General features: G+C 44.0%; 18 non-coding genes across 18 annotated transcripts; all 18 read left to right on the plus strand.

Moving 5' to 3' along the window:
- Positions 1–478: 478 nt before the first annotated feature.
- Positions 479–550, plus strand: TRNAG-UCC (transfer RNA glycine (anticodon UCC)). Its single transcript has one exon. It is a non-coding gene; the product is annotated as a tRNA-Gly (tRNA).
- Positions 551–2,062: 1,512 nt separating this feature from the next.
- TRNAG-UCC (transfer RNA glycine (anticodon UCC)) lies at positions 2,063–2,134 on the plus strand. The gene has a single exon. It is a non-coding gene; the product is annotated as a tRNA-Gly (tRNA).
- Positions 2,135–3,033: 899 nt separating this feature from the next.
- TRNAG-UCC (transfer RNA glycine (anticodon UCC)) lies at positions 3,034–3,105 on the plus strand. The gene has a single exon. It is a non-coding gene; the product is annotated as a tRNA-Gly (tRNA).
- An 898-nt stretch (positions 3,106–4,003) lies between these two features.
- On the plus strand, positions 4,004–4,075 carry TRNAG-UCC (transfer RNA glycine (anticodon UCC)). The gene has a single exon. It is a non-coding gene; the product is annotated as a tRNA-Gly (tRNA).
- Positions 4,076–5,587: 1,512 nt separating this feature from the next.
- TRNAG-UCC (transfer RNA glycine (anticodon UCC)) lies at positions 5,588–5,659 on the plus strand. The gene has a single exon. It is a non-coding gene; the product is annotated as a tRNA-Gly (tRNA).
- Positions 5,660–6,558: 899 nt separating this feature from the next.
- Positions 6,559–6,630, plus strand: TRNAG-UCC (transfer RNA glycine (anticodon UCC)). The gene has a single exon. It is a non-coding gene; the product is annotated as a tRNA-Gly (tRNA).
- A 1,501-nt stretch (positions 6,631–8,131) lies between these two features.
- Positions 8,132–8,203, plus strand: TRNAG-UCC (transfer RNA glycine (anticodon UCC)). Its single transcript has one exon. It is a non-coding gene; the product is annotated as a tRNA-Gly (tRNA).
- Positions 8,204–9,102: 899 nt separating this feature from the next.
- TRNAG-UCC (transfer RNA glycine (anticodon UCC)) lies at positions 9,103–9,174 on the plus strand. The gene has a single exon. It is a non-coding gene; the product is annotated as a tRNA-Gly (tRNA).
- A 1,512-nt stretch (positions 9,175–10,686) lies between these two features.
- TRNAG-UCC (transfer RNA glycine (anticodon UCC)) lies at positions 10,687–10,758 on the plus strand. The gene has a single exon. It is a non-coding gene; the product is annotated as a tRNA-Gly (tRNA).
- An 899-nt stretch (positions 10,759–11,657) lies between these two features.
- TRNAG-UCC (transfer RNA glycine (anticodon UCC)) lies at positions 11,658–11,729 on the plus strand. The gene has a single exon. It is a non-coding gene; the product is annotated as a tRNA-Gly (tRNA).
- A 1,501-nt stretch (positions 11,730–13,230) lies between these two features.
- On the plus strand, positions 13,231–13,302 carry TRNAG-UCC (transfer RNA glycine (anticodon UCC)). The gene has a single exon. It is a non-coding gene; the product is annotated as a tRNA-Gly (tRNA).
- Positions 13,303–14,201: 899 nt separating this feature from the next.
- On the plus strand, positions 14,202–14,273 carry TRNAG-UCC (transfer RNA glycine (anticodon UCC)). Its single transcript has one exon. It is a non-coding gene; the product is annotated as a tRNA-Gly (tRNA).
- Positions 14,274–15,785: 1,512 nt separating this feature from the next.
- Positions 15,786–15,857, plus strand: TRNAG-UCC (transfer RNA glycine (anticodon UCC)). Its single transcript has one exon. It is a non-coding gene; the product is annotated as a tRNA-Gly (tRNA).
- An 899-nt stretch (positions 15,858–16,756) lies between these two features.
- On the plus strand, positions 16,757–16,828 carry TRNAG-UCC (transfer RNA glycine (anticodon UCC)). Its single transcript has one exon. It is a non-coding gene; the product is annotated as a tRNA-Gly (tRNA).
- Positions 16,829–18,340: 1,512 nt separating this feature from the next.
- Positions 18,341–18,412, plus strand: TRNAG-UCC (transfer RNA glycine (anticodon UCC)). Its single transcript has one exon. It is a non-coding gene; the product is annotated as a tRNA-Gly (tRNA).
- Positions 18,413–19,311: 899 nt separating this feature from the next.
- TRNAG-UCC (transfer RNA glycine (anticodon UCC)) lies at positions 19,312–19,383 on the plus strand. The gene has a single exon. It is a non-coding gene; the product is annotated as a tRNA-Gly (tRNA).
- A 1,512-nt stretch (positions 19,384–20,895) lies between these two features.
- TRNAG-UCC (transfer RNA glycine (anticodon UCC)) lies at positions 20,896–20,967 on the plus strand. Its single transcript has one exon. It is a non-coding gene; the product is annotated as a tRNA-Gly (tRNA).
- Positions 20,968–21,866: 899 nt separating this feature from the next.
- Positions 21,867–21,938, plus strand: TRNAG-UCC (transfer RNA glycine (anticodon UCC)). Its single transcript has one exon. It is a non-coding gene; the product is annotated as a tRNA-Gly (tRNA).
- Positions 21,939–23,409: the final 1,471 nt, after the last annotated feature.

The raw sequence follows: 23,409 nt of genomic DNA on the forward strand, positions 1-23,409 counted from the left end.
ACTGCAGCTCACAAAATGTTTCATAAGAGGGCAAGTTGAGAGGAATCCAAGAGGCAGATGTCCATAGAAAGAGCCTCTGACTACAGCAGGAAGGTTGGATGCTTCAAATTTGCATAGTTTCCTGTCCAACGTCCTCTCACGTCCCGAACGCCCACGTCACTCCACTGAATGCTCCTCATCTGCATAAAGAGAACACTTTCACAGAGGAGCAGAGTGGCGCAGCGGAAGCGTGCTGGGCCCATAACCCAGAGGTCGATGGATCGAAACCATCCTCTGCTAAATTTGCTTTATTTTCCTTCCAAGGACCAAGCTGTCATTTCCACGCTGCCAGAAAGGAAAAGCGCAAGCTTGCGCCAGCTATGTGAGAAAAGACTTCTCAACTATCTGTGTCTGCTGAAATACAAGAGAGGGATCGTCAAAGGATCCACCCTTTACTTTGAAAGTAAAGAGACACAATAATAAGCATAAATGACAGAGGGCGTTGGTGGTATAGTGGTGAGCATAGCTGCCTTCCAAGCAGTTGACCCAGGTTCGATTCCCGGCCAACGCAGTGCAAATACTTATGTATTCTGCAAGCAGGATATATTTTAGTTCAACATGTCACAAAATGGAAATATCATGAACAGATTAATCAGCCATATATATAGAAATTAAAAAATACGTAGGCAAACATCTCAATCGCCCCTTCTGCTATATTCATTGTCCTAATATATGATAAGTTTCATAAAGCAGAGTCGCCATTCACATGTGCTGGTAATAAATATGTTATTTTGGGCAGGCAATGAAAGGGCTGAGGCCCGACCAGACATTATACCTCCAGCATCTCTATGTTAAAAAGCATTTCTAGGCAATTTCTAGCCTCTGAAAAAAATATGCAAGACCCACCGATAAATCTGGCCAAAGTCCGTAACATTTTTGCATACTTGTGCTCTGACCTGAATGTAGCGCCACCTCGTAGCTGTCGAAGGTAACTGCAGCTCACAAAATGTTTTATCAGAAGGCAAGTTGAGAGGAATCCAAGAGGCAGATGTCCATGGAAAGAGCCTCTCACTGCAGCAGGAAGGTTGGATGCTTGAAATTTGCATAGTTTCCTGTCCAACGTCCCGAACGCTCCCAAACGCTCAAAAGCCTCACACCGGGCAAGCCCTCACCGGGTAGATCTCTGGCTCCCAGGTAAAGCCAAATCCTGAGCATGTTAGCGCTAGTATCACAGAGAGAGATATAGAGGGTTCAAGAGCTGCTGTCTTGATAAATGTTTGAAACGGCTAGTGCCTGAGAGTGTCTGGCTTTCAGTTATGACTGATTGTGAGAGGGGAAGATTAAGTTTTTCTGCACCCAGCATGCCTTGCGATATACTTAGGCAAATGAGGTGAGAGCCCGACCAATCCCACTCTACTCTGCTGAATGCTCCTTATTTGCATAAAGAGAACACTTTCACAACGGAGCAGAGTGGCGCAGCGGAAGCGTGCTGGGCCCATAACCCAGAGGTCGATGGATCGAAACCATCCTCTGCTAATTTTGCTTGATTTTTCTTCCAAGGACCAAGCTGTCATTCCCAGGCTGCCAGCAAGTAAAAGCGCAAGCTTTTGCCAGCTATGTGAGAAAAGACTTCTCAACTATCTGTGTCTGCTGAAATACAAGAGAGGGATCGTAAAAGGATCCACCCTGTACTTTGAAAGTAAAGACACACAATAATAAGCATAAATGACTGGTGGGACCTTCAAACACTTTTCTGGGCATGCTTTGAATTTCATTCTTCCCTTTTAGTTGTGCTATTATCTATCTCCTGGGCATTTCCTGGAATGTTCTCTCTTTCTCTTCCCTGCTTTGCTTCCCATGCTGCATCTATATGTTCATATCTATTATTTGTACTACTGCTTTCCATTCTTCTCTTCCGCACAGCTTTGACCTTGGTTTCAATCCCAGTTCCTTACCCTCTGCTAAAAACTTTCTACTGCTTTTCATGTTGGTATCTAAACCAAATGCACCGTTGAAGCTGGTGCAAGATAGACATTGCACTCAGGGTCGTAATGTTTAGAACCGAGAGCATACAGATCATAGGGTGTTGGTGGTATAGTGGTGAGCATAGCTGCCTTCCAAGCAGTTGACCCGGGTTCGATTCCCGGCCAACGCAGTACAAATACTTATATATTCTGCAAGCTGGATATATTTTAATGCAATATGTCACAAAATGGAAATATCATGAACAGATTAATCAGCCAGATATAAAAAAATAAACAAATACGTAGGCAAACATCTCGATCGCCCCTTCTGCTATATTCATTGCCCTAATATATGATAAGTTCCATAAAGCAGAGTCACCACTCACATGTGCTGGTAATAAATATGTTACAGTGGGCAGACAATGAAAGGGCTGAGGCCCGACCAGACATTATAACTCCAGCATCTCTATGTTAAAAAGCATTTCTAGGCAATATCTAGCCTCTGAAAAAAATATGCAAGATCCACCGATAAATCTGGCAAAAGTCACTAACATTTTGGGCATACTTGTGCTCTCACCTGAATGTAGCGCCACCTTGTAGCCATCGGAGGTAACTGCAGCTCACAAAATGTTTCATAAGAGGGCAAGTTGAGAGGAATCCAAGAGGCAGATGTCCATAGAAAGAGCCTCTGACTACAGCATCAAGGTTGGATGCTTCAAATTTGCATAGTTTCCTGTCCAACGTCCTCTCACGTCCCGAACGCCCACGTCACTCCACTGAATGCTCCTCATCTGCATAAAGAGAACACTTTCACAGAGGAGCAGAGTGGCGCAGCGGAAGCGTGCTGGGCCCATAACCCAGAGGTCGATGGATCGAAACCATCCTCTGCTAAATTTGCTTTATTTTCCTTCCAAGGACCAAGCTGTCATTTCCACGCTGCCAGAAAGGAAAAGCGCAAGCTTGCGCCAGCTATGTGAGAAAAGACTTCTCAACTATCTGTGTCTGCTGAAATACAAGAGAGGGATCGTCAAAGGATCCACCCTTTACTTTGAAAGTAAAGAGACACAATAATAAGCATAAATGACAGAGGGCGTTGGTGGTATAGTGGTGAGCATAGCTGCCTTCCAAGCAGTTGACCCGGGTTCGATTCCCGGCCAACGCAGTGCAAATACTTATGTATTCTGCAAGCAGGATATATTTTAGTTCAACATGTCACAAAATGGAAATATCATGAACAGATTAATCAGCCATATATATAGAAATTAAAAAATACGTAGGCAAACATCTCAATCGCCCCTTCTGCTATATTCATTGTCCTAATATATGATAAGTTTCATAAAGCAGAGTCGCCATTCACATGTGCTGGTAATAAATATGTTATTTTGGGCAGGCAATGAAAGGGCTGAGGCCCGACCAGACATTATACCTCCAGCATCTCTATGTTAAAAAGCATTTCTAGGCAATTTCTAGCCTCTGAAAAAAATATGCAAGACCCACCGATAAATCTGGCCAAAGTCCGTAACATTTTTGCATACTTGTGCTCTGACCTGAATGTAGCGCCACCCCGTAGCTGTCGAAGGTAACTGCAGCTCACAAAATGTTTTATCAGAAGGCAAGTTGAGAGGAATCCAAGAGGCAGATGTCCATGGAAAGAGCCTCTCACTGCAGCAGGAAGGTTGGATGCTTCAAATTTGCATAGTTTCCTGTCCAACGTCCTCTCACGTCCCGAACGCCCACGTCACTCCACTGAATGCTCCTCATCTGCATAAAGAGAACACTTTCACAGAGGAGCAGAGTGGCGCAGCGGAAGCGTGCTGGGCCCATAACCCAGAGGTCGATGGATCGAAACCATCCTCTGCTAAATTTGCTTTATTTTCCTTCCAAGGACCAAGCTGTCATTTCCACGCTGCCAGAAAGGAAAAGCGCAAGCTTGCGCCAGCTATGTGAGAAAAGACTTCTCAACTATCTGTGTCTGCTGAAATACAAGAGAGGGATCGTCAAAGGATCCACCCTTTAATTTGAAAGTAAAGAGACACAATAATAAGCATAAATGACAGAGGGCGTTGGTGGTATAGTGGTGAGCATAGCTGCCTTCCAAGCAGTTGACCCGGGTTCGATTCCCGGCCAACGCAGTGCAAATACTTATGTATTCTGCAAGCAGGATATATTTTAGTTCAACATGTCACAAAATGGAAATATCATGAACAGATTAATCAGCCATATATATAGAAATTAAAAAATACGTAGGCAAACATCTCAATCGCCCCTTCTGCTATATTCATTGTCCTAATATATGATAAGTTTCATAAAGCAGAGTCGCCATTCACATGTGCTGGTAATAAATATGTTATTTTGGGCAGGCAATGAAAGGGCTGAGGCCCGACCAGACATTATACCTCCAGCATCTCTATGTTAAAAAGCATTTCTAGGCAATTTCTAGCCTCTGAAAAAAATATGCAAGACCCACCGATAAATCTGGCCAAAGTCCGTAACATTTTTGCAAACTTGTGCTCTGACCTGAATGTAGCGCCACCTCGTAGCTGTCGAAGGTAACTGCAGCTCACAAAATGTTTTATCAGAAGGCAAGTTGAGAGGAATCCAAGAGGCAGATGTCCATGGAAAGAGCCTCTCACTGCAGCAGGAAGGTTGGATGCTTGAAATTTGCATAGTTTCCTGTCCAACGTCCCGAACGCTCCCAAACGCTCAAAAGCCTCACACCGGGCAAGCCCTCACCGGGTAGATCTCTGGCTCCCAGGTAAAGCCAAATCCTGAGCATGTTAGCGCTAGTATCACAGAGAGAGATATAGAGGGTTCAAGAGCTGCTGTCTTGATAAATGTTTGAAACGGCTAGTGCCTGAGAGTGTCTGGCTTTCAGTTATGACTGATTGTTAGAGGGGAAGATTAAGTTTTTCTGCACCCAGCATGCCTTGCGATATACTTAGGCAAATGAGGTGAGAGCCCGACCAATCCCACTCTACTCTGCTGAATGCTCCTTATTTGCATAAAGAGAACACTTTCACAACGGAGCAGAGTGGCGCAGCGGAAGCGTGCTGGGCCCATAACCCAGAGGTCGATGGATCGAAACCATCCTCTGCTAATTTTGCTTGATTTTTCTTCCAAGGACCAAGCTGTCATTCCCAGGCTGCCAGCAAGTAAAAGCGCAAGCTTTTGCCAGCTATGTGAGAAAAGACTTCTCAACTATCTGTGTCTGCTGAAATACAAGAGAGGGATCGTAAAAGGATCCACCCTGTACTTTGAAAGTAAAGACACACAATAATAAGCATAAATGACTGGTGGGACCTTCAAACACTTTTCTGGGCATGCTTTGAGTTTCATTCTTCCCTTTTAGTTGTGCTATTATCTATCTCCTGGGCATTTCCTGGAATGTTCTCTCTTTCTCTTCCCTGCTTTGCTTCCCATGCTGCATCTATATGTTCATATCTATTATTTGTACTACTGCTTTCCATTCTTCTCTTCCGCACAGCTTTGACCTTGGTTTCAATCCCAGTTCCTTACCCTCTGCTAAAAACTTTCTACTGCTTTTCATGTTGGTATCTAAACCAAATGCACCGTTGAAGCTGGTGCAAGATAGACATTGCACTCAGGGTCGTAATGTTTAGAACCGAGAGCATACAGATCATAGGGCGTTGGTGGTATAGTGGTGAGCATAGCTGCCTTCCAAGCAGTTGACCCGGGTTCGATTCCCGGCCAACGCAGTACAAATACTTATATATTCTGCAAGCTGGATATATTTTAATGCAATATGTCACAAAATGGAAATATCATGAACAGATTAATCAGCCAGATATAAAAAAATAAACAAATACGTAGGCAAACATCTCGATCGCCCCTTCTGCTATATTCATTGCCCTAATATATGATAAGTTCCATAAAGCAGAGTCACCACTCACATGTGCTGGTAATAAATATGTTACAGTGGGCAGACAATGAAAGGGCTGAGGCCCGACCAGACATTATAACTCCAGCATCTCTATGTTAAAAAGCATTTCTAGGCAATATCTAGCCTCTGAAAAAAATATGCAAGATCCACCGATAAATCTGGCAAAAGTCACTAACATTTTGGGCATACTTGTGCTCTCACCTGAATGTAGCGCCACCTTGTAGCCATCGGAGGTAACTGCAGCTCACAAAATGTTTCATAAGAGGGCAAGTTGAGAGGAATCCAAGAGGCAGATGTCCATAGAAAGAGCCTCTGACTACAGCAGGAAGGTTGGATGCTTCAAATTTGCATAGTTTCCTGTCCAACGTCCTCTCACGTCCCGAACGCCCACGTCACTCCACTGAATGCTCCTCATCTGCATAAAGAGAACACTTTCACAGAGGAGCAGAGTGGCGCAGCGGAAGCGTGCTGGGCCCATAACCCAGAGGTCGATGGATCGAAACCATCCTCTGCTAAATTTGCTTTATTTTCCTTCCAAGGACCAAGCTGTCATTTCCACGCTGCCAGAAAGGAAAAGCGCAAGCTTGCGCCAGCTATGTGAGAAAAGACTTCTCAACTATCTGTGTCTGCTGAAATACAAGAGAGGGATCGTCAAAGGATCCACCCTTTACTTTGAAAGTAAAGAGACACAATAATAAGCATAAATGACAGAGGGCGTTGGTGGTATAGTGGTGAGCATAGGTGCCTTCCAAGCAGTTGACCCGGGTTCGATTCCCGGCCAACGCAGTGCAAATACTTATGTATTCTGCAAGCAGGATATATTTTAGTTCAACATGTCACAAAATGGAAATATCATGAACAGATTAATCAGCCATATATATAGAAATTAAAAAATACGTAGGCAAACATCTCAATCGCCCCTTCTGCTATATTCATTGTCCTAATATATGATAAGTTTCATAAAGCAGAGTCGCCATTCACATGTGCTGGTAATAAATATGTTATTTTGGGCAGGCAATGAAAGGGCTGAGGCCCGACCAGACATTATACCTCCAGCATCTCTATGTTAAAAAGCATTTCTAGGCAATTTCTAGCCTCTGAAAAAAATATGCAAGACCCACCGATAAATCTGGCCAAAGTCCGTAACATTTTTGCATACTTGTGCTCTGACCTGAATGTAGCGCCACCTCGTAGCTGTCGAAGGTAACTGCAGCTCACAAAATGTTTTATCAGAAGGCAAGTTGAGAGGAATCCAAGAGGCAGATGTCCATGGAAAGAGCCTCTCACTGCAGCAGGAAGGTTGGATGCTTGAAATTTGCATAGTTTCCTGTCCAACGTCCCGAACGCTCCCAAACGCTCAAAAGCCTCGCCCTCACCGGGTAGATCTCTGGCTCCCAGGTAAAGCCAAATCCTGAGCATGTTAGCGCTAGTATCACAGAGAGAGATATAGAGGGTTCAAGAGCTGCTGTCTTGATAAATGTTTGAAACGGCTAGTGCCTGAGAGTGTCTGGCTTTCAGTTATGACTGATTGTGAGAGGGGAAGATTAAGTTTTTCTGCACCCAGCATGCCTTGCGATATACTTAGGCAAATGAGGTGAGAGCCCGACCAATCCCACTCTACTCTGCTGAATGCTCCTTATTTGCATAAAGAGAACACTTTCACAACGGAGCAGAGTGGCGCAGCGGAAGCGTGCTGGGCCCATAACCCAGAGGTCGATGGATCGAAACCATCCTCTGCTAATTTTGCTTGATTTTTCTTCCAAGGACCAAGCTGTCATTCCCAGGCTGCCAGCAAGTAAAAGCGCAAGCTTTTGCCAGCTATGTGAGAAAAGACTTCTCAACTATCTGTGTCTGCTGAAATACAAGAGAGGGATCGTAAAAGGATCCACCCTGTACTTTGAAAGTAAAGACACACAATAATAAGCATAAATGACTGGTGGGACCTTCAAACACTTTTCTGGGCATGCTTTGAATTTCATTCTTCCCTTTTAGTTGTGCTATTATCTATCTCCTGGGCATTTCCTGGAATGTTCTCTCTTTCTCTTCCCTGCTTTGCTTCCCATGCTGCATCTATATGTTCATATCTATTATTTGTACTACTGCTTTCCATTCTTCTCTTCCGCACAGCTTTGACCTTGGTTTCAATCCCAGTTCCTTACCCTCTGCTAAAAACTTTCTACTGCTTTTCATGTTGGTATCTAAACCAAATGCACCGTTGAAGCTGGTGCAAGATAGACATTGCACTCAGGGTCGTAATGTTTAGAACCGAGAGCATACAGATCATATGGCGTTGGTGGTATAGTGGTGAGCATAGCTGCCTTCCAAGCAGTTGACCCGGGTTCGATTCCCGGCCAACGCAGTACAAATACTTATATATTCTGCAAGCTGGATATATTTTAATGCAATATGTCACAAAATGGAAATATCATGAACAGATTAATCAGCCAGATATAAAAAAATAAACAAATACGTAGGCAAACATCTCGATCGCCCCTTCTGCTATATTCATTGCCCTAATATATGATAAGTTCCATAAAGCAGAGTCACCACTCACATGTGCTGGTAATAAATATGTTACAGTGGGCAGACAATGAAAGGGCTGAGGCCCGACCAGACATTATAACTCCAGCATCTCTATGTTAAAAAGCATTTCTAGGCAATATCTAGCCTCTGAAAAAAATATGCAAGATCCACCGATAAATCTGGCAAAAGTCACTAACATTTTGGGCATACTTGTGCTCTCACCTGAATGTAGCGCCACCTTGTAGCCATCGGAGGTAACTGCAGCTCACAAAATGTTTCATAAGAGGGCAAGTTGAGAGGAATCCAAGAGGCAGATGTCCATAGAAAGAGCCTCTGACTACAGCAGGAAGGTTGGATGCTTCAAATTTGCATAGTTTCCTGTCCAACGTCCTCTCACGTCCCGAACGCCCACGTCACTCCACTGAATGCTCCTCATCTGCATAAAGAGAACACTTTCACAGAGGAGCAGAGTGGCGCAGCGGAAGCGTGCTGGGCCCATAACCCAGAGGTCAATGGATCGAAACCATCCTCTGCTAAATTTGCTTTATTTTCCTTCCAAGGACCAAGCTGTCATTTCCACGCTGCCAGAAAGGAAAAGCGCAAGCTTGCGCCAGCTATGTGAGAAAAGACTTCTCAACTATCTGTGTCTGCTGAAATACAAGAGAGGGATCGTCAAAGGATCCACCCTTTACTTTGAAAGTAAAGAGACACAATAATAAGCATAAATGACAGAGGGCGTTGGTGGTATAGTGGTGAGCATAGCTGCCTTCCAAGCAGTTGACCCGGGTTCGATTCCCGGCCAACGCAGTGCAAATACTTATGTATTCTGCAAGCAGGATATATTTTAGTTCAACATGTCACAAAATGGAAATATCATGAACAGATTAATCAGCCATATATATAGAAATTAAAAAATACGTAGGCAAACATCTCAATCGCCCCTTCTGCTATATTCATTGTCCTAATATATGATAAGTTTCATAAAGCAGAGTCGCCATTCACATGTGCTGGTAATAAATATGTTATTTTGGGCAGGCAATGAAAGGGCTGAGGCCCGACCAGACATTATACCTCCAGCATCTCTATGTTAAAAAGCATTTCTAGGCAATTTCTAGCCTCTGAAAAAAATATGCAAGACCCACCGATAAATCTGGCCAAAGTCCGTAACATTTTTGCATACTTGTGCTCTGACCTGAATGTAGCGCCACCTCGTAGCTGTCGAAGGTAACTGCAGCTCACAAAATGTTTTATCAGAAGGCAAGTTGAGAGGAATCCAAGAGGCAGATGTCCATGGAAAGAGCCTCTCACTGCAGCAGGAAGGTTGGATGCTTGAAATTTGCATAGTTTCCTGTCCAACGTCCCGAACGCTCCCAAACGCTCAAAAGCCTCACACCGGGCAAGCCCTCACCGGGTAGATCTCTGGCTCCCAGGTAAAGCCAAATCCTGAGCATGTTAGCGCTAGTATCACAGAGAGAGATATAGAGGGTTCAAGAGCTGCTGTCTTGATAAATGTTTGAAACGGCTAGTGCCTGAGAGTGTCTGGCTTTCAGTTATGACTGATTGTTAGAGGGGAAGATTAAGTTTTTCTGCACCCAGCATGCCTTGCGATATACTTAGGCAAATGAGGTGAGAGCCCGACCAATCCCACTCTACTCTGCTGAATGCTCCTTATTTGCATAAAGAGAACACTTTCACAACGGAGCAGAGTGGCGCAGCGGAAGCGTGCTGGGCCCATAACCCAGAGGTTGATGGATCGAAACCATCCTCTGCTAATTTTGCTTGATTTTTCTTCCAAGGACCAAGCTGTCATTCCCAGGCTGCCAGCAAGTAAAAGCGCAAGCTTTTGCCAGCTATGTGAGAAAAGACTTCTCAACTATCTGTGTCTGCTGAAATACAAGAGAGGGATCGTAAAAGGATCCACCCTGTACTTTGAAAGTAAAGACACACAATAATAAGCATAAATGACTGGTGGGACCTTCAAACACTTTTCTGGGCATGCTTTGAGTTTCTTTCTTCCCTTTTAGTTGTGCTATTATCTATCTCCTGGGCATTTCCTGGAATGTTCTCTCTTTCTCTTCCCCGCTTTGCTTCCCATGCTGCATCTATATGTTCATATCTATTATTTGTACTACTGCTTTCCATTCTTCTCTTCCGCACAGCTTTGACCTTGGTTTCAATCCCAGTTCCTTACCCTCTGCTAAAAACTTTCTACTGCTTTTCATGTTGGTATCTAAACCAAATGCACCGTTGAAGCTGGTGCAAGATAGACATTGCACTCAGGGTCGTAATGTTTAGAACCGAGAGCATACAGATCATAGGGCGTTGGTGGTATAGTGGTGAGCATAGCTGCCTTCCAAGCAGTTGACCCGGGTTCGATTCCCGGCCAACGCAGTACAAATACTTATATATTCTGCAAGCTGGATATATTTTAATGCAATATGTCACAAAATGGAAATATCATGAACAGATTAATCAGCCAGATATAAAAAAATAAACAAATACGTAGGCAAACATCTCGATCGCCCCTTCTGCTATATTCATTGCCCTAATATATGATAAATTCCATAAAGCAGAGTCACCACTCACATGTGCTGGTAATAAATATGTTACAGTGGGCAGACAATGAAAGGGCTGAGGCCCGACCAGACATTATAACTCCAGCATCTCTATGTTAAAAAGCATTTCTAGGCAATATCTAGCCTCTGAAAAAAATATGCAAGATCCACCGATAAATCTGGCAAAAGTCACTAACATTTTGGGCATACTTGTGCTCTCACCTGAATGTAGCGCCACCTTGTAGCCATCGGAGGTAACTGCAGCTCACAAAATGTTTCATAAGAGGGCAAGTTGAGAGGAATCCAAGAGGCAGATGTCCATAGAAAGAGCCTCTGACTACAGCAGGAAGGTTGGATGCTTCAAATTTGCATAGTTTCCTGTCCAACGTCCTCTCACGTCCCGAACGCCCACGTCACTCCACTGAATGCTCCTCATCTGCATAAAGAGAACACTTTCACAGAGGAGCAGAGTGGCGCAGCGGAAGCGTGCTGGGCCCATAACCCAGAGGTCGATGGATCGAAACCATCCTCTGCTAAATTTGCTTTATTTTCCTTCCAAGGACCAAGCTGTCATTTCCACGCTGCCAGAAAGGAAAAGCGCAAGCTTGCGCCAGCTATGTGAGAAAAGACTTCTCAACTATCTGTGTCTGCTGAAATACAAGAGAGGGATCGTCAAAGGATCCACCCTTTACTTTGAAAGTAAAGAGACACAATAATAAGCATAAATGACAGAGGGCGTTGGTGGTATAGTGGTGAGCATAGCTGCCTTCCAAGCAGCTGACCCGGGTTCGATTCCCGGCCAACGCAGTGCAAATACTTATGTATTCTGCAAGCAGGATATATTTTAGTTCAACATGTCACAAAATGGAAATATCATGAACAGATTAATCAGCCATATATATAGAAATTAAAAAATACGTAAGCAAACATCTCAATCGCCCCTTCTGCTATATTCATTGTCCTAATATATGATAAGTTTCATAAAGCAGAGTCGCCATTCACATGTGCTGGTAATAAATATGTTATTTTGGGCAGGCAATGAAAGGGCTGAGGCCCGACCAGACATTATACCTCCAGCATCTCTATGTTAAAAAGCATTTCTAGGCAATTTCTAGCCTCTGAAAAAAATATGCAAGACCCACCGATAAATCTGGCCAAAGTCCGTAACATTTTTGCATACTTGTGCTCTGACCTGAATGTAGCGCCACCTCGTAGCTGTCGAAGGTAACTGCAGCTCACAAAATGTTTTATCAGAAGGCAAGTTGAGAGGAATCCAAGAGGCAGATGTCCATGGAAAGAGCCTCTCACTGCAGCAGGAAGGTTGGATGCTTGAAATTTGCATAGTTTCCTGTCCAACGTCCCGAACGCTCCCAAACACTCAAAAGCCTCGCCCTCACCGGGTAGATCTCTGGCTCCCAGGTAAAGCCAAATCCTGAGCATGTTAGCGCTAGTATCACAGAGAGAGATATAGAGGGTTCAAGAGCTGCTGTCTTGATAAATGTTTGAAACGGCTAGTGCCTGAGAGTGTCTGGCTTTCAGTTATGACTGATTGTGAGAGGGGAAGATTAAGTTTTTCTGCACCCAGCATGCCTTGCGATATACTTAGGCAAATGAGGTGAGAGCCCGACCAATCCCACTCTACTCTGCTGAATGCTCCTTATTTGCATAAAGAGAACACTTTCACAACGGAGCAGAGTGGCGCAGCGGAAGCGTGCTGGGCCCATAACCCAGAGGTCGATGGATCGAAACCATCCTCTGCTAATTTTGCTTGATTTTTCTTCCAAGGACCAAGCTGTCATTCCCAGGCTGCCAGCAAGTAAAAGCGCAAGCTTTTGCCAGCTATGTGAGAAAAGACTTCTCAACTATCTGTGTCTGCTGAAATACAAGAGAGGGATCGTAAAAGGATCCACCCTGTACTTTGAAAGTAAAGACACACAATAATAAGCATAAATGACTGGTGGGACCTTCAAACACTTTTCTGGGCATGCTTTGAGTTTCATTCTTCCCTTTTAGTTGTGCTATTATCTATCTCCTGGGCATTTCCTGGAATGTTCTCTCTTTCTCTTCCCTGCTTTGCTTCCCATGCTGCATCTATATGTTCATATCTATTATTTGTACTACTGCTTTCCATTCTTCTCTTCCGCACAGCTTTGACCTTGGTTTCAATCCCAGTTCCTTACCCTCTGCTAAAAACTTTCTACTGCTTTTCATGTTGGTATCTAAACCAAATGCACCGTTGAAGCTGGTGCAAGATAGACATTGCACTCAGGGTCGTAATGTTTAGAACCGAGAGCATACAGATCATAGGGCGTTGGTGGTATAGTGGTGAGCATAGCTGCCTTCCAAGCAGTTGACCCGGGTTCGATTCCCGGCCAACGCAGTACAAATACTTATATATTCTGCAAGCTGGATATATTTTAATGCAATATGTCACAAAATGGAAATATCATGAACAGATTAATCAGCCAGATATAAAAAAATAAACAAATACGTAGGCAAACATCTCGATCGCCCCTTCTGCTATATTCATTGCCCTAATATATGATAAGTTCCATAAAGCAGAGTCACCACTCACATGTGCTGGTAATAAATATGTTACAGTGGGCAGACAATGAAAGGGCTGAGGCCCGACCAGACATTATAACTCCAGCATCTCTATGTTAAAAAGCATTTCTAGGCAATATCTAGCCTCTGAAAAAAATATGCAAGATCCACCGATAAATCTGGCAAAAGTCACTAACATTTTGGGCATACTTGTGCTCTCACCTGAATGTAGCGCCACCTTGTAGCCATCGGAGGTAACTGCAGCTCACAAAATGTTTCATAAGAGGGCAAGTTGAGAGGAATCCAAGAGGCAGATGTCCATAGAAAGAGCCTCTGACTACAGCAGGAAGGTTGGATGCTTCAAATTTGCATAGTTTCCTGTCCAACGTCCTCTCACGTCCCGAACGCCCACGTCACTCCACTGAATGCTCCTCATCTGCATAAAGAGAACACTTTCACAGAGGAGCAGAGTGGCGCAGCGGAAGCGTGCTGGGCCCATAACCCAGAGGTCGATGGATCGAAACCATCCTCTGCTAAATTTGCTTTATTTTCCTTCCAAGGACCAAGCTGTCATTTCCACGCTGCCAGAAAGGAAAAGCGCAAGCTTGCGCCAGCTATGTGAGAAAAGACTTCTCAACTATCTGTGTCTGCTGAAATACAAGAGAGGGATCGTCAAAGGATCCACCCTTTACTTTGAAAGTAAAGAGACACAATAATAAGCATAAATGACAGAGGGCGTTGGTGGTATAGTGGTGAGCATAGCTGCCTTCCAAGCAGTTGACCCGGGTTCGATTCCCGGCCAACGCAGTGCAAATACTTATGTATTCTGCAAGCAGGATATATTTTAGTTCAACATGTCACAAAATGGAAATATCATGAACAGATTAATCAGCCATATATATAGAAATTAAAAAATACGTAGGCAAACATCTCAATCGCCCCTTCTGCTATATTCATTGTCCTAATATATGATAAGTTTCATAAAGCAGAGTGGCCATTCACATGTGCTGGTAATAAATATGTTATTTTGGGCAGGCAATGAAAGGGCTGAGGCCCGACCAGACATTATACCTCCAGCATCTCTATGTTAAAAAGCATTTCTAGGCAATTTCTAGCCTCTGAAAAAAATATGCAAGACCCACCGATAAATCTGGCCAAAGTCCGTAACATTTTTGCATACTTGTGCTCTGACCTGAATGTAGCGCCACCTCGTAGCTGTCGAAGGTAACTGCAGCTCACAAAATGTTTTATCAGAAGGCAAGTTGAGAGGAATCCAAGAGGCAGATGTCCATGGAAAGAGCCTCTCACTGCAGCAGGAAGGTTGGATGCTTGAAATTTGCATAGTTTCCTGTCCAACGTCCCGAACGCTCCCAAACGCTCAAAAGCCTCACACCGGGCAAGCCCTCACCGGGTAGATCTCTGGCTCCCAGGTAAAGCCAAATCCTGAGCATGTTAGCGCTAGTATCACAGAGAGAGATATAGAGGGTTCAAGAGCTGCTGTCTTGATAAATGTTTGAAACGGCTAGTGCCTGAGAGTGTCTGGCTTTCAGTTATGACTGATTGTGAGAGGGGAAGATTAAGTTTTTCTGCACCCAGCATGCCTTGCGATATACTTAGGCAAATGAGGTGAGAGCCCGACCAATCCCACTCTACTCTGCTGAATGCTCCTTATTTGCATAAAGAGAACACTTTCACAACGGAGCAGAGTGGCGCAGCGGAAGCGTGCTGGGCCCATAACCCAGAGGTCGATGGATCGAAACCATCCTCTGCTAATTTTGCTTGATTTTTCTTCCAAGGACCAAGCTGTCATTCCCAGGCTGCCAGCAAGTAAAAGCGCAAGCTTTTGCCAGCTATGTGAGAAAAGACTTCTCAACTATCTGTGTCTGCTGAAATACAAGAGAGGGATCGTAAAAGGATCCACCCTGTACTTTGAAAGTAAAGACACACAATAATAAGCATAAATGACTGGTGGGACCTTCAAACACTTTTCTGGGCATGCTTTGAATTTCATTCTTGCCTTTTAGTTGTGCTATTATCTATCTCCTGGGCATTTCCTGGAATGTTCTCTCTTTCTCTTCCCTGCTTTGCTTCCCATGCTGCATCTATATGTTCATATCTATTATTTGTACTACTGCTTTCCATTCTTCTCTTCCGCACAGCTTTGACCTTGGTTTCAATCCCAGTTCCTTACCCTCTGCTAAAAACTTTCTACTGCTTTTCATGTTGGTATCTAAACCAAATGCACCGTTGAAGCTGGTGCAAGATAGACATTGCACTCAGGGTCGTAATGTTTAGAACCGAGAGCATACAGATCATAGGGCGTTGGTGGTATAGTGGTGAGCATAGCTGCCTTCCAAGCAGTTGACCCGGGTTCGATTCCCGGCCAACGCAGTACAAATACTTATATATTCTGCAAGCTGGATATATTTTAATGCAATATGTCACAAAATGGAAATATCATGAACAGATTAATCAGCCAGATATAAAAAAATAAACAAATACGTAGGCAAACATCTCGATCGCCCCTTCTGCTATATTCATTGCCCTAATATATGATAAGTTCCATAAAGCAGAGTCACCACTCACATGTGCTGGTAATAAATATGTTACAGTGGGCAGACAATGAAAGGGCTGAGGCCCGACCAGACATTATAACTCCAGCATCTCTATGTTAAAAAGCATTTCTAGGCAATATCTAGCCTCTGAAAAAAATATGCAAGATCCACCGATAAATCTGGCAAAAGTCACTAACATTTTGGGCATACTTGTGCTCTCACCTGAATGTAGCGCCACCTTGTAGCCATCGGAGGTAACTGCAGCTCACAAAATGTTTCATAAGAGGGCAAGTTGAGAGGAATCCAAGAGGCAGATGTCCATAGAAAGAGCCTCTGACTACAGCAGGAAGGTTGGATGCTTCAAATTTGCATAGTTTCCTGTCCAACGTCCTCTCACGTCCCGAACGCCCACGTCACTCCACTGAATGCTCCTCATCTGCATAAAGAGAACACTTTCACAGAGGAGAAGAGTGGCGCAGCGGAAGCGTGCTGGGCCCATAACCCAGAGGTCGATGGATCGAAACCATCCTCTGCTAAATTTGCTTTATTTTCCTTCCAAGGACCAAGCTGTCATTTCCACGCTGCCAGAAAGGAAAAGCGCAAGCTTGCGCCAGCTATGTGAGAAAAGACTTCTCAACTATCTGTGTCTGCTGAAATACAAGAGAGGGATCGTCAAAGGATCCACCCTTTACTTTGAAAGTAAAGAGACACAATAATAAGCATAAATGACAGAGGGCGTTGGTGGTATAGTGGTGAGCATAGCTGCCTTCCATGCAGTTGACCCGGGTTCGATTCCCGGCCAACGCAGTGCAAATACTTATGTATTCTGCAAGCAGGATATATTTTAGTTCAACATGTCACAAAATGGAAATATCATGAACAGATTAATCAGCCATATATATAGAAATTAAAAAATACGTAGGCAAACATCTCAATCGCCCCTTCTGCTATATTCATTGTCCTAATATATGATAAGTTTCATAAAGCAGAGTGGCCATTCACATGTGCTGGTAATAAATATGTTATTTTGGGCAGGCAATGAAAGGGCTGAGGCCCGACCAGACATTATACCTCCAGCATCTCTATGTTAAAAAGCATTTCTAGGCAATTTCTAGCCTCTGAAAAAAATATGCAAGACCCACCGATAAATCTGGCCAAAGTCCGTAACATTTTTGCATACTTGTGCTCTGACCTGAATGTAGCGCCACCTCGTAGCTGTCGAAGGTAACTGCAGCTCACAAAATGTTTTATCAGAAGGCAAGTTGAGAGGAATCCAAGAGGCAGATGTCCATGGAAAGAGCCTCTCACTGCAGCAGGAAGGTTGGATGCTTGAAATTTGCATAGTTTCCTGTCCAACGTCCCGAACGCTCCCAAACGCTCAAAAGCCTCACACCGGGCAAGCCCTCACCGGGTAGATCTCTGGCTCCCAGGTAAAGCCAAATCCTGAGCATGTTAGCGCTAGTATCACAGAGAGAGATATAGAGGGTTCAAGAGCTGCTGTCTTGATAAATGTTTGAAACGGCTAGTGCCTGAGAGTGTCTGGCTTTCAGTTATGACTGATTGTGAGAGGGGAAGATTAAGTTTTTCTGCACCCAGCATGCCTTGCGATATACTTAGGCAAATGAGGTGAGAGCCCGACCAATCCCACTCTACTCTGCTGAATGCTCCTTATTTGCATAAAGAGAACACTTTCACAACGGAGCAGAGTGGCGCAGCGGAAGCGTGCTGGGCCCATAACCCAGAGGTCGATGGATCGAAACCATCCTCTGCTAATTTTGCTTGATTTTTCTTCCAAGGACCAAGCTGTCATTCCCAGGCTGCCAGCAAGTAAAAGCGCAAGCTTTTGCCAGCTATGTGAGAAAAGACTTCTCAACTATCTGTGTCTGCTGAAATACAAGAGAGGGATCGTAAAAGGATCCACCCTGTACTTTGAAAGTAAAGACACACAATAATAAGCATAAATGACTGGTGGGACCTTCAAACACTTTTCTGGGCATGCTTTGAATTTCATTCTTCCCTTTTAGTTGTGCTATTATCTATCTCCTGGGCATTTCCTGGAATGTTCTCTCTTTCTCTTCCCTGCTTTGCTTCCCATGCTGCATCTATATGTTCATATCTATTATTTGTACTACTGCTTTCCATTCTTCTCTTCCGCACAGCTTTGACCTTGGTTTCAATCCCAGTTCCTTACCCTCTGCTAAAAACTTTCTACTGCTTTTCATGTTGGTATCTAAACCAAATGCACCGTTGAAGCTGGTGCAAGATAGACATTGCACTCAGGGTCGTAATGTTTAGAACCGAGAGCATACAGATCATAGGGCGTTGGTGGTATAGTGGTGAGCATAGCTGCCTTCCAAGCAGTTGACCCGGGTTCGATTCCCGGCCAACGCAGTACAAATACTTATATATTCTGCAAGCTGGATATATTTTAATGCAATATGTCACAAAATGGAAATATCATGAACAGATTAATCAGCCAGATATAAAAAAATAAACAAATACGTAGGCAAACATCTCGATCGCCCCTTCTGCTATATTCATTGCCCTAATATATGATAAGTTCCATAAAGCAGAGTCACCACTCACATGTGCTGGTAATAAATATGTTACAGTGGGCAGACAATGAAAGGGCTGAGGCCCGACCAGACATTATAACTCCAGCATCTCTATGTTAAAAAGCATTTCTAGGCAATATCTAGCCTCTGAAAAAAATATGCAAGATCCACCGATAAATCTGGCAAAAGTCACTAACATTTTGGGCATACTTGTGCTCTCACCTGAATGTAGCGCCACCTTGTAGCCATCGGAGGTAACTGCAGCTCACAAAATGTTTCATAAGAGGGCAAGTTGAGAGGAATCCAAGAGGCAGATGTCCATAGAAAGAGCCTCTGACTACAGCAGGAAGGTTGGATGCTTCAAATTTGCATAGTTTCCTGTCCAACGTCCTCTCACGTCCCGAACGCCCACGTCACTCCACTGAATGCTCCTCATCTGCATAAAGAGAACACTTTCACAGAGGAGCAGAGTGGCGCAGCGGAAGCGTGCTGGGCCCATAACCCAGAGGTCGATGGATCGAAACCATCCTCTGCTAAATTTGCTTTATTTTCCTTCCAAGGACCAAGCTGTCATTTCCACGCTGCCAGAAAGGAAAAGCGCAAGCTTGCGCCAGCTATGTGAGAAAAGACTTCTCAACTATCTGTGTCTGCTGAAATACAAGAGAGGGATCGTCAAAGGATCCACCCTTTACTTTGAAAGTAAAGAGACACAATAATAAGCATAAATGACAGAGGGCGTTGGTGGTATAGTGGTGAGCATAGCTGCCTTCCATGCAGTTGACCCGGGTTCGATTCCCGGCCAACGCAGTGCAAATACTTATGTATTCTGCAAGCAGGATATATTTTAGTTCAACATGTCACAAAATGGAAATATCATGAACAGATTAATCAGCCATATATATAGAAATTAAAAAATACGTAGGCAAACATCTCAATCGCCCCTTCTGCTATATTCATTGTCCTAATATATGATAAGTTTCATAAAGCAGAGTCGCCATTCACATGTGCTGGTAATAAATATGTTATTTTGGGCAGGCAATGAAAGGGCTGAGGCCCGACCAGACATTATACCTCCAGCATCTCTATGTTAAAAAGCATTTCTAGGCAATTTCTAGCCTCTGAAAAAAATATGCAAGACCCACCGATAAATCTGGCCAAAGTCCGTAACATTTTTGCATACTTGTGCTCTGACCTGAATGTAGCGCCACCTCGTAGCTGTCGAAGGTAACTGCAGCTCACAAAATGTTTTATCAGAAGGCAAGTTGAGAGGAATCCAAGAGGCAGATGTCCATGGAAAGAGCCTCTCACTGCAGCAGGAAGGTTGGATGCTTGAAATTTGCATAGTTTCCTGTCCAACGTCCCGAACGCTCCCAAACGCTCAAAAGCCTCACACCGGGCAAGCCCTCACCGGGTAGATCTCTGGCTCCCAGGTAAAGCCAAATCCTGAGCATGTTAGCGCTAGTATCACAGAGAGAGATATAGAGGGTTCAAGAGCTGCTGTCTTGATAAATGTTTGAAACGGCTAGTGCCTGAGAGTGTCTGGCTTTCAGTTATGACTGATTGTGAGAGGGGAAGATTAAGTTTTTCTGCACCCAGCATGCCTTGCGATATACTTAGGCAAATGAGGTGAGAGCCCGACCAATCCCACTCTACTCTGCTGAATGCTCCTTATTTGCATAAAGAGAACACTTTCACAACGGAGCAGAGTGGCGCAGCGGAAGCGTGCTGGGCCCATAACCCAGAGGTCGATGGATCGAAACCATCCTCTGCTAATTTTGCTTGATTTTTCTTCCAAGGACCAAGCTGTCATTCCCAGGCTGCCAGCAAGTAAAAGCGCAAGCTTTTGCCAGCTATGTGAGAAAAGACTTCTCAACTATCTGTGTCTGCTGAAATACAAGAGAGGGATCGTAAAAGGATCCACCCTGTACTTTGAAAGTAAAGACACACAATAATAAGCATAAATGACTGGTGGGACCTTCAAACACTTTTCTGGGCATGCTTTGAATTTCATTCTTCCCTTTTAGTTGTGCTATTATCTATCTCCTGGGCATTTCCTGGAATGTTCTCTCTTTCTCTTCCCTGCTTTGCTTCCCATGCTGCATCTATATGTTCATATCTATTATTTGTACTACTGCTTTCCATTCTTCTCTTCCGCACAGCTTTGACCTTGGTTTCAATCCCAGTTCCTTACCCTCTGCTAAAAACTTTCTACTGCTTTTCATGTTGGTATCTAAACCAAATGCACCGTTGAAGCTGGTGCAAGATAGACATTGCACTCAGGGTCGTAATGTTTAGAACCGAGAGCATACAGATCATAGGGCGTTGGTGGTATAGTGGTGAGCATAGCTGCCTTCCAAGCAGTTGACCCGGGTTTGATTCCCGGCCAACGCAGTACAAATACTTATATATTCTGCAAGCTGGATATATTTTAATGCAATATGTCACAAAATGGAAATATCATGAACAGATTAATCAGCCAGATATAAAAAAATAAACAAATACGTAGGCAAACATCTCGATCGCCCCTTCTGCTATATTCATTGCCCTAATATATGATAAGTTCCATAAAGCAGAGTCACCACTCACATGTGCTGGTAATAAATATGTTACAGTGGGCAGACAATGAAAGGGCTGAGGCCCGACCAGACATTATAACTCCAGCATCTCTATGTTAAAAAGCATTTCTAGGCAATATCTAGCCTCTGAAAAAAATATGCAAGATCCACCGATAAATCTGGCAAAAGTCACTAACATTTTGGGCATACTTGTGCTCTCACCTGAATGTAGCGCCACCTTGTAGCCATCGGAGGTAACTGCAGCTCACAAAATGTTTCATAAGAGGGCAAGTTGAGAGGAATCCAAGAGGCAGATGTCCATAGAAAGAGCCTCTGACTACAGCAGGAAGGTTGGATGCTTCAAATTTGCATAGTTTCCTGTCCAACGTCCTCTCACGTCCCGAACGCCCACGTCACTCCACTGAATGCTCCTCATCTGCATAAAGAGAACACTTTCACAGAGGAGCAGAGTGGCGCAGCGGAAGCGTGCTGGGCCCATAACCCAGAGGTCGATGGATCGAAACCATCCTCTGCTAAATTTGCTTTATTTTCCTTCCAAGGACCAAGCTGTCATTTCCACGCTGCCAGAAAGGAAAAGCGCAAGCTTTTGCCAGCTATGTGAGAAAAGACTTCTCAACTATCTGTGTCTGCTGAAATACAAGAGAGGGATCGTCAAAGGATCCACCCTTTACTTTGAAAGTAAAGAGACACAATAATAAGCATAAATGACAGAGGGCGTTGGTGGTATAGTGGTGAGCATAGCTGCCTTCCATGCAGTTGACCCGGGTTCGATTCCTGGCCAACGCAGTGCAAATACTTATGTATTCTGCAAGCAGGATATATTTTAGTTCAACATGTCACAAAATGGAAATATCATGAACAGATTAATCAGCCATATATATAGAAATTAAAAAATACGTAGGCAAACATCTCAATCGCCCCTTCTGCTATATTCATTGTCCTAATATATGATAAGTTTCATAAAGCAGAGTCGCCATTCACATGTGCTGGTAATAAATATGTTATTTTGGGCAGGCAATGAAAGGGCTGAGGCCCGACCAGACATTATACCTCCAGCATCTCTATGTTAAAAAGCATTTCTAGGCAATTTCTAGCCTCTGAAAAAAATATGCAAGACCCACCGATAAATCTGGCCAAAGTCCGTAACATTTTTGCATACTTGTGCTCTGACCTGAATGTAGCGCCACCTCGTAGCTGTCGAAGGTAACTGCAGCTCACAAAATGTTTTATCAGAAGGCAAGTTGAGAGGAATCCAAGAGGCAGATGTCCATGGAAAGAGCCTCTCACTGCAGCAGGAAGGTTGGATGCTTGAAATTTGCATAGTTTCCTGTCCAACGTCCCGAACGCTCCCAAACGCTCAAAAGCCTCACACCGGGCAAGCCCTCACCGGGTAGATCTCTGGCTCCCAGGTAAAGCCAAATCCTGAGCATGTTAGCGCTAGTATCACAGAGAGAGATATAGAGGGTTCAAGAGCTGCTGTCTTGATAAATGTTTGAAACGGCTAGTGCCTGAGAGTGTCTGGCTTTCAGTTATGACTGATTGTGAGAGGGGAAGATTAAGTTTTTCTGCACCCAGCATGCCTTGCGATATACTTAGGCAAATGAGGTGAGAGCCCGACCAATCCCACTCTACTCTGCTGAATGCTCCTTATTTGCATAAAGAGAACACTTTCACAACGGAGCAGAGTGGCGCAGCGGAAGCGTGCTGGGCCCATAACCCAGAGGTCGATGGATCGAAACCATCCTCTGCTAATTTTGCTTGATTTTTCTTCCAAGGACCAAGCTGTCATTCCCAGGCTGCCAGCAAGTAAAAGCGCAAGCTTTTGCCAGCTATGTGAGAAAAGACTTCTCAACTATCTGTGTCTGCTGAAATACAAGAGAGGGATCGTAAAAGGATCCACCCTGTACTTTGAAAGTAAAGACACACAATAATAAGCATAAATGACTGGTGGGACCTTCAAACACTTTTCTGGGCATGCTTTGAATTTCATTCTTCCCTTTTAGTTGTGCTATTATCTATCTCCTGGGCATTTCCTGGAATGTTCTCTCTTTCTCTTCCCTGCTTTGCTTCCCATGCTGCATCTATATGTTCATATCTATTATTTGTACTACTGCTTTCCATTCTTCTCTTCCGCACAGCTTTGACCTTGGTTTCAATCCCAGTTCCTTACCCTCTGCTAAAAACTTTCTACTGCTTTTCATGTTGGTATCTAAACCAAATGCACCGTTGAAGCTGGTGCAAGATAGACATTGCACTC

Source organism: Lissotriton helveticus, chromosome 11 (genome assembly GCF_964261635.1).
Source record: "Lissotriton helveticus chromosome 11, aLisHel1.1, whole genome shotgun sequence".
Taxonomy (NCBI): Eukaryota; Metazoa; Chordata; class Amphibia; order Caudata; family Salamandridae; genus Lissotriton; species Lissotriton helveticus.